At 39.1% G+C, this 10,655-nt stretch overlaps 1 pseudogene; it reads left to right on the forward strand.

Moving 5' to 3' along the window:
- Positions 1-6,042: 6,042 nt before the first annotated feature.
- Positions 6,043-7,698, forward strand: LOC101603211 (annotated as a pseudogene).
- The last annotated feature ends 2,957 nt before the right edge of the window (positions 7,699-10,655 follow it).

The raw sequence follows: 10,655 nt of genomic DNA on the forward strand, positions 1-10,655 counted from the left end.
GCTTCTTAAGCTTTTCCAGGAAATAGAAAAAGAAGGAATTCTACCAAACTCCTTCTATGAGGCCAGCATCACCCTGATACCAAGACCACGCAAAGATAGAACAAAAAAAGAAAATTACAGACCAATCTCCTTCATGAAGATAGATGCAAAAATTCTCAACAAAATATTGGCAAACAGAATACAAGAGTATATCAAAAAGATCACTCACCCTGACCAAGTAGGCTTTATCCCAAAGATGCAGGGATGGTTCAACATACGCAAATCTATAAGTGTAATACATTACATAAATGGGTTGAAGGACAAAAATCACATGATCATCTCATTAGACGCAGAGAAAGCATTTGACAAAATCCAACATCCCTTCATGATAAAAGTCCTACAGAGACTGGGAATAGAAGGAACATATCTCAATATAATAAAGGCTATGTATGACAAGCCTACAGCCAATATATTACTAAATGGGGAAAAACTGGAAGCTTTTCCACTAAAATCAGGAACAAGACAAGGATGTCCACTGTCCCCACTTTTATTTAATATAGTTTTGGAAGTCTTAGCCTTAGCAATAAGGCAAGAGACACACATAAAAGGGATACAAATTGGAAAGGAAGAAATCAAGTTATCATTATTTGCAGATGACATGATTCTATACATAAAGGGCCCTAAAGACTCTACTAGCAAGCTGTTATAGCTGATCAAAACCTACATCAATGTAGCAGGATACAAAATAAATACACAGAAATCAGTAGCCTTCATATATGCTAACAACAAACACAGATGATGAAATCAGAGCATCACTCCCATTCACAATTGCATCAAAAAAAAAAAAAAAGTACCTTGGAATAAACCTAACCAAGGAAGTGAAGAAGCTCTAAAATGAGAACTTTAAAACACTCAAGTGAGAAATTGCAGAAGACACTAGAAAGTGGAGAAACATCCCTTGTTCCTGGATTGGAAGAATCAATATTGTGAAAATGGCAATCTTACCTAAAGCAATCTACACATTTAATGCAATCCCTATCAAAATTCCAAAGGCTTTCTTCATGGAAATAGAAAAAACAATCCAAAAATTCATTTGGAATCACAAAAAACCTCGAATATCTCAAATAATACTGAGCAACAAAAAAGAGGCTGGTGGTATCACCATTCCTGATTTTAACCTATACTACAGAGCCATAGTAACAAAAACAGCATGGTACTGGCACAAAAACAGACATGTAGATCAGTGGAACAGAATAGAGGACCCAGATGTAAGCCCAAGTAGCTATAGCCACCTGATATTCGATAAAAATGCCAAAAATACTCATTGGAGAAGAGACAGCCTCTTCAGCAAATGGTGTTTTGAAAACTGGATAAATATCTGTAGAAGGATGAAAATAGATTCTTCTCTCTCGCCATGCACAAGAATTAAGTCCAAATGGATTAAAGACCTTAACATCAGACCTGAAACTCTGAAACTGCTAGAGGAAAAAGTAGGAGAAACCCTTCAACATATTGGTCTTGGCAAAGACTTTCTGAATACAAACCCAATTGCTCAGGCAATGAAACCACAGATTAATCACTCGACCTCATGAAATTACAAAGATTTTGCACTGCAAAGGACACAGTGAAAAAAGCAAAGAGGCAACCTACAGAATGGGAAAAAATCTTTGCCAGCTATATATCTGATAAAGGATTAATATCTAGGATATACAAAGAACTCAAAAAGTTAAATAATAAGGATCAAACAAGCCAATCAAAAAATGGGCTATGGAGCCAAATAGAGAGTTCTCAAAGGAAGAAATACGAATGGCATATAAGCATCTAAAAAAATGTTCTACGTCACTAGTCATCAGGGAAATGCAGATTAAAACTACACTGAGATTCCATCTCACTCCTGTCAGATTGGCCACCATCATGAAACCAAATGATCATAAATGTTGGTGGGGATGTGGAAAAAAAGGAACCCTTTTACTGAGCTTTTTTAAGCTTCTGAAAAATTAATTTTTCTTTGCCTCCCATCTCACCATCACAAACACTGTGCTAGGATTATAGCCCAAGCATTCATTACATAGCAAGATCTTTTCTTAGAGAAATAAGCAGAAAAAAGAAATCCAAGATGCTCCTACAGAATAAAATTAGATGACACTCACATAAATACACACCTTTTGGTTAAAAAGACGTTTGGCTGCATAGACCAAAAACCTATCATACTTTAGCCAGAGAATAGTTTATTTTTCCACATTCTGAAAATGGCTAAAAGCTGCCTAAGTGAAGATGACATCATATCATCCAAGCCCAGGCTCTTCCTAGATTATCTGTGCCATCATCTGAGCAGGAAGGTGTGAGATACAGAAGAAATGCCAGTGTAAGCTTTTCAAGAAATTCCTCAATAGATGTCTATTCCCAACTACTACATGGCCATGCCTGGCAACAAGCAAGTCTGAGGCATCAAGTAGTCTTAGCTTAGTACTTACTGACAGATAAAATGGGGTTCTACAGCAAGTGGGAGTTCAAGGCTAGCTGTGGCTACCTTTGTATGCAAAGTTAAAAATTGGCCTGGACTACCTGAGAATCTGTCATAAATAAATAAGTATGAATGGATGAATGAATGAATGAATAAAACAATTGAAATGGGCTTTTGTTATTAGCCATGCATGGTAGCACTTGTTTGTCTTCTCTCTTGTTTTTCAGGAGGTCCCTGGAGCACAAGAGCTAAAGATTAACCTGGCAATACAGTGAGACACTGCCTCCAAAAATAAGCATTCTTTTTTTCCCCCAAAGATGTCTGTTGACTCTCATGCAGTCTGTCAGAATCTTTAGTGAACAATCTGGAGAAGTCTGGCAAACCCTATTTTACTGTTGTAGTCAGGTTCACATTGCTGGCAGAAATCACCCCACCAAGAGAAGCTTGTGGGGGAAAAGGTGTATTTTTGGCTTACAGACTGGAGAGGAGTTCCACAATGGCAGGGGAAAACAATAGCATGAGCAGAGGGTGGATTCAGCCCCTGGCCAACATACGGTGGACAATAGCAACAGGAGAGTGTACCAAGCACTAGCAAGGAGGAGCTGGCTATAACACCCATACGCCTGTCCCCAACAATACACTGCCTCCAAGAGGAGCTAATTTCCAAATATCCATCAGCTGGGAACTTAGCATTCAGAAAAACTAAGTTTATGGGGGACACCTGAATCAAACCATCACACATGAAGCAGAAATAAAATAGACATTCTAAAACAACTTGGGGAGGGGGGGAAGCTATACCTAGGACAGCAGCACTGTTAACTGAAGAAGACACAGGGAAAAACTCTCTCCCCTCAGTGCTGGGTGCTTGGACTAAGCAACCAACAGAGTAGAAGCACAACTTTCAAAGCTGGGGAGATTGCTCGGTGGTTAAAGGCACTTGCTTGCAAAGCTTGCTGGCCCAGGTTAAATTCCCATGTAAAGGTAGATTTACAAAGTAGTATAGGCATCTGGAGTTTGTTTGCAGTGGCAAAAGGCAGACAAGTTCATATTTGTTTATTCATTCTCTTTCTTTTTCTCAAATAAAGAAATAAAAATATATTTTTTAAAAAGACACCTCCTCAAGAAGTAGTCTGTTGTGGTGGCTGCTCAGCAGCCTTAGCTCCTCTGTGAACCTCATCTTCAGGAAACTCAGAGGAAGTGTCATTCTTAATTAGATCCCTGACAAACAGAATACTGTGACACTGCAGAAAAGAAACAATGAGTCAGCTCAACACTGCATTCAGCAAGTTGAAAAACCTAGTAGGAACAAAAGCACACATGGGAACTTTCACACAGACTCCAAGTAGCCTGGAATGAACTGAACAGGGCAGAACCAGCATTCTCCAGAATCAGAATCCTGAAGAAATTCAAGAGAAACTCAAGAAGTATGATCAGATTGAGACTGCCAGTGAGACACTGCCCATTGTCCAGAAATAGCAATGGTAATCTGACCATTCAAAAAAGGATTGGGATAATGGACTGTCCATCACAGAGAAACTTCCAGGGGTGAGAAAGGCTTCTAGGAACTAGGAAAGAAAAAGTCTCCAAACATAATTCAGCAGTTTTCATATCCTCTATATCCATATCCAGTACAGTTCCTCCCTCCCTCCCTCTCTCTCTCTCTGTCTCTTCTTTATTTATAATATCCATTGTCAACTTAGCAGGCCTGCTCTGCTTCACTCTGTTCTTTCCCAATATCTTTTTCCCTCCTCCTTACTCCTTTGTTGTTGTTCTAGTTTTTTTTTTTTTAATTTATTTTGAGAAAGAGAAAGCAGGAAAGGAAAAGAGAGAGAATGAGAATGGCTGCAGTGGTGCTTTCAGGCTCTATGAATGAACTCCAGACATGTGCACCCCCTTGTCTGCATGTGTGACGTTGTGCGCTTGTGTCACTGTGCATCTGGCTTATGTGGGACCTGGAGATTTAAACAAGAGTTCTTAGGCTTCACAGGCAAGTGCCTTAATGGCTAAGTCATCTCTCCAGCCCACTGTTCTATTTGTTGTTTAGGCAAGGTCTCACTCTAGACCAGGCTGACCTCGAACTCACTTGTAACCCAAACTGACCTCAAGCTTAGGGTAATTCTACTACCTCAGCCTCCTGAGTTCTGGAATTAAAGGAGTGAGCTACCACGCCTCACTTCCTCCATAGTCTTTTCATTTTCTTCTTCCTCTCCCAAAGAATATTGCCTGCCCCAATTTGGAAGGTCTTTGAGCATCAGCTTCTTAGGAGGTGGTCTTTTCCACATTATGGCACATTTTACCAATCTCTTTTCAGTCTACCTTTACTGAAAACTTCCCCATTTCCCCATCCCTTGTTTTGGCCCTTCTTGCCCAGGCTGACCTTGAATTCATTATATAGTCTCAGGCTGACCTCCAACTCACAGTGATCCTCCTACCTCAGCCTTCCTAGTGCTGGGATTAAAGATGTGCACCACCATGCTGGGCTTTTCAGTTTGGTTTTTATTCACTCTCTTTTTCTTTTGCTCTTTCTCTCTCTCTGTTTCTCATAAAAAAAATAATAAAAATGTAAAAGGGAATGTATGACCACTAAGACACTCTTTCATATTGAAGAAAATAATAGATATATCTAAGGGGCTATAGAGAAAAACTATGCTAGAATAGTGATGAAGCAAATAAGTATTAGGATAACATAAAACATTACTAAATCATCAAAACGACAGAAATTAACACACAATTTTCAATAATAACTCTGAATAGTAAAGGTCTCAATTCCCCAATCAATAGGCAGACCTGCAGGGCTGGAGAGATTGCCTAGTGGTTAAGGTGCTTTCCCGTGAAGCCCAAGGACCCAGGTTCAATTTTCATGCCTCTGAAGTTTGTTTGCAGTGGCTAGAGGCCCTGGCATACCCATTCTCTCTCACTTTATCTGCATCATTCTTTCTTCCTCTCTTCTTTCCTTCCTTTCTTTCTAAAATAAATAAATAAAATTAAAAAATTATTTTTAAAGACAGACCTGCAGATTGGGTTAAAAAACAGGATCCTTCTTCTTCTTCTTTTTTTTTTTTTTTTTTTGTCTCCAAGAAATACATCTCACCTCACCATAAAAGTAGGTTACAACAAAAGAATGAAAAGTGGTGTTTCAAACAAATGGATCTACAAAACATTAGAACTATAAGCATATATGCATTGAACACTGATGCATCTAATATGATAAAACAAATAATATTAGACAAAAAGTCATTGATTAACTTCAATATACTAATAGTGGGTGACTTCAACACCCTGCTCTCACCAATAGACAGGATATCCCAAAACAAAATAAAGAGAAACATCTAAGTTAAATGACATCAGTGAACAAATGGACAAACCAAGCATCCACAGACCATTCTATCCAAACACTACAGAATACACACCCTCCTCAGTAAGTCCATAGAAATTCTCTAAAATAGATCTTATATTAGGACAAAAAACAAGTCTAAAAAGTACAACTGGGAGCGTCGGGCGCTCTCTGTGCAGCCTCGGGCCGGGGAGACCCCAGGCGGCTGTGCCCTGCTCCCCGGCAGCCTTGGCTCGCCTGGCCTGCTGCGGGTCGACGTGCTAGATCTAGACGAGGACGAGGATGACCTGGAGGTGTTCAGCAAGGATGCTTCCTTAATGGACATGAACTCCTTCAGCCCCATGATGCCAACATCACCTTTGTCCATGATAAACCAAGTCAAGTTTGAAGATGAGCCAGAGCTAAAAGATCTTTTTATTATAGTTGATGAACCTGAGAGCCACATCACTACAATCGAGACTTTCATCACTTACAAGGTTATAACTAAGATATCTCATGGGGAATTTTATTCCAGTGAGTTTGAAGTTAGGAGACATTATCAAGATTTCCTTTGGCTAAAGGGAAAACTTGAAGATGCACATCATACTCTCATTTTTCCACTATTGCCAGAGAAGTTTATATAGTAAAAGGAATGATGGAACTCTTTAATGATGATTTCATTGAGACCCGCAGGAAAGCATTGCATAAATTTTTGAACAGAATTGCTGACATCCCACTTTAACATTTAATGAAGACGTCAAGGTTTTTCTCACTGCACAAGCTTGGGAACTGTCTTCTCACAAGAAACAAAGGCTTGGACTGCTGACCAGTATGGGCCAGATGGTCTGAGCCGTAGCATCCTCCATGAGAGAGGTTAAAAACTGGCCTGAGGGCTGGAGAGATGGCTTAGTGGTTAAGCACTTGCCTGTGAAGCCTAAGGACCCCAGTTCGAGGCTCAGTTCCCCAGGTCCCACGTTAGCCAGATGCACAAGGGGGAGCACGCGTCTGGAGTTCGTTTGCAGAGGCTGGAAGCCCTGGTGCGCCCATTCTCTCTCTCTCCCTCTAACTGTCTTTCTGTGTCTGTCGCTCTCAAATAAAATATATATAAACCGGCCTGAGGAGTTCATGGAAATCAATAATTTTATTGAGATATTTAGCCAGAAAATTAATTTAATAGATAAAATATCACAGAGAATTTACAAGGAGAACTATCTTGATGAAATGAAACAATATGGCCCTATTCATATTCTGTGGTCGACTTCAGAGGAAGATGTGGTTGATACGCTAAAAGGAGTGGCTACCTGCATTGAGCAGTGCTGCAAGGCCACTGAGAAGTGGATGTCTGGCCTCTCAGAGTCCTTGCTTCCTATTGTCCATGAATATGTGCTTTATAGTGACACATTAATGGGTGTTATGAAGAGACCAAATACAAGCGGAACTGGATTCCAAAGTTAAAGCTTTGACCTATAAAAAGGCAGATAACTGATTTGCTTACAGAAGAAATTGGTAAACTTGAAGACAAGGTGGAATGTGCCAATAATGCTCTGAAAGCAGACTGGGAAAGATGGAAACAAAATATGCAAAATGATATCGAGTCAGCATTTACAGATGTGGGTGAGGAGAATGTCCATTACTATGAGCACTCCTTGAGCCTGGAAGCCAAAATAAACCCTTTTTCTGCCAGGACCATGAGATGGCAGCCAAGGAGAACTGCAGGCCCTGGATGAAGCTTTCCAGGACTTGCCTTGCTGCATGGGAGTCATTCCTCACATCACAGACTGAGCTCAACTTGGAAGAACACTCTGAAGATAAACTTTAATCCCATTGAAGACTTCCATTTGATCTTTGAGAGACAGCATCTAATATCAACCAAAGCAATTTTTTTTTTTCTGAGTTTGCTGTGCCCATTTGTAAAGTTAATGAATAATGTTTCAAATTATCTGGAAAACCAAGAACTTGGAAACTCAGGTATTCTAGGTCACTGACATGCATTTACAGACATAAACATATCTATTTATATAGGTATATAGGTCTATTATATATACCATAGATCTATAGATCTCTTATATGGATTGGGGTGTGTGTGTGTGTGTGTGTATATATATATATATATATATATATATATATATATATATATATATATATATAGAGAGAGAGAGAGAGAGAGAGAGAGAGAGAGAGAGAGAGGGGGGGGGGGAGGAAGAGGGAGGGAGATTGAGCTTCATTTTAATAATGTTCTTAAATTTATGTGCCAATAATTGCATATAGAGGTGTTTTTCTTAAATATTTGGCCATGGAACATGACATTTTAAATATATTTGTAAAGACTCAGCTTTAATAAAGGCTTTAATAAGAAGCAAAAAGAAAGTAAAACTGAAATAACTTCTTATATTCTATCTGAACACATGGAACAAAGTTAGAAATTAACAGAAAGTACAGAAAAGACACAAATTGGTGGCTTAGAGATTAAGGTGCTTGCCTATGAATCCAAGGGACCCAGGTTCCATTCCCCAGTAGCCATGTAAGCCAGATGCACAAGGTGGTACATATGTCTGGAGTTTGTTTGCAGTGGCTAGAGGTCCTGGCATGACTATTCTCTTTCTCTCTGTCATAAATAAAATAAAATATTTTTAAAAACCATACTACTTAAGCCAGGTGTGGTGGTACATGCCTTTAATCCCAGAACTTGGGTGGCAGAAGATTGCCATGAGTTCAAGGCCACCCTAAGACTTCAGAGTGAATTCGAGGCCAGCCTGGTCTAGAGTGAGACCCTACCTAAAAAAAAAAAAAAAAAAAAATGGAAGAAAGAAAGAACAACAACAAAAAACATACATACTATTCAGACTGGCAAAATGGCTCAGCAGTTGAAGGCGCTTGCTTGCAAAGCCTGTCAGCCTGGATTTGATTCCCAAATACCCCACCTAAAGCTAGATGCACAAATTGGTATTTGCATCTGAGATTTGTTTGCAGTGGCTAGAGGCCCTGGTGCACTCTTTCCTTTTCTCTCATTTTGTTTTCAAATAAATAAAAATATTATTCTCGCTCTTTCTGCTTGAAAATCAATTTAAAAAATATTTAAGACAGACACTAGCCAGTGTGACTTGAGGCATGGTTGCCGCCACGACCCACAGGACTTCTTGAAAAGACTTGAAGCTGTGAAACCAACAGCTGGTATGAAATACTCAGAACAGCTGATGGACTATCATTGAAATATAGGTTATCTCAACCCATCACCATCGGGACAAGTGAGATCTACTCTTGTCCAGTATAGCCCATTACGAGAAGGTTCCAGGACATCCAGTGCTACCAGTGGTCTCAGTTGTAAGATCAATGGACCCCCTTCTGGGCACATCTAGTAGCCTGTTACTAAGACCTAAACACCCAAATGTTCATATGGCTTGGTTATAAAACCTTTCTTAACCTGATACATTGCTTCATCCAATTTCATTGATGTGCTATTGTTGTATATTACTATATCTCTCCTTGCAAACACTTGTAATACTATTTCCAACAATATATAAAACATTGAATATAATTTATTGTTGTTCATTGCAAAAAAAAAAAAGACAATCTGCTATAAGGTCAGTGTTTCCTACGATGGCATATTTATATGAGAGATGTATATTTAACAGAGAAATGGTAGTATGCATGAATATTCAACATTCAAATTGATTCAGCTGTCATTGCTGACAAGATAGAAGTGTGTCAAACCCAAGATGTTCACTGTATGGTTCTCATTTTGTTTTTTAATTTGTTGTAAGATTTAAACCATTAGTTTACCTTCTAAATTTGAGTGGCTTTGTCTTTCCCATTTGCTTTAGAACCTCTGTGGCATGGGTCATTCCTCATTGTATGAGTGTTACTTAACACTTCTCACATTATGAAACAGGTCTTGCTTGAAGTTTATTCTCTTGTGTACAGTTTGCTTCTAAATTTACCATCATTTGTTTCCAGCCCTTTAACCCAGATATCTGAAATGGGAATATAGATAGCTTTAAATTGTGATTGTGATAGAAATTAAATTCATTGAAACTTTAATATCTTGAATGCCAAAGTCTTAATTTATAAATGATTGTATACCATGAAAAAATTATTTAAAACACCAAACACACACACACACACACACACACGCACACACACACACACACACACTATTCACTGCTAGCCTGACAACCAGTCTCAAAGAGAAGGCAACAGACACTGTGGTTAATCAAAACCCATCAAAGCAGAAATCCAGAGGCCACAGAGAACTCAACACTAAACCAGACTGTTAAGAGGCCTGCCATGGCTCAGGGAACATTGCCAAAAAGGGGCAAAAAAGAGCCATAGAGTAGGTAGGAATACCCTGAGGCACAGTTTTCCCATACAAAAATGACTAAAGCCTTCACGTCTCCACAGTGAATACCAATAACCTCCCTGAGGAGGACTCTCAGGAAAAGGGAAGCAAGGGCAGGAGGATATAAGAATATAACCTTTTACAACAATAAAAAATCAAAACACTATTGAGTGATGAATAGTGCATTAAATAAATCATGAAAGAAAATTATGTAAATCCTACAATTGATTGAAAATGAAAATACAATGTATCAAGGCCCTGTGGGACACTAGGAATGCAGTCATAAGGGGGATGCACATAGCTATATGTGAAAAACAGAGAAACTAAAGATGGCATGAGTAAGTACTGTAGAAACATACTTCATTAGCTAATGAAAAGATATAACTTTAAAAAGAGAAGAGAGAGACAGAGAGAGATAGTTTGGGTGAAAAGTACCCTCTTATGGTGGAGAAATTTTTACCCTGAATCCAGAGATTGTTATAGGTAAATCCCAGTGCCAGAGGTAGGTAACCCTTCCCCCTTATCACAGAGAGATGTTGGTCAGGGAGACCCATGAGCCCCCC

Source organism: Jaculus jaculus, chromosome 10 (genome assembly GCF_020740685.1).
Source record: "Jaculus jaculus isolate mJacJac1 chromosome 10, mJacJac1.mat.Y.cur, whole genome shotgun sequence".
Classification (NCBI taxonomy): domain Eukaryota; kingdom Metazoa; phylum Chordata; class Mammalia; order Rodentia; family Dipodidae; genus Jaculus; species Jaculus jaculus.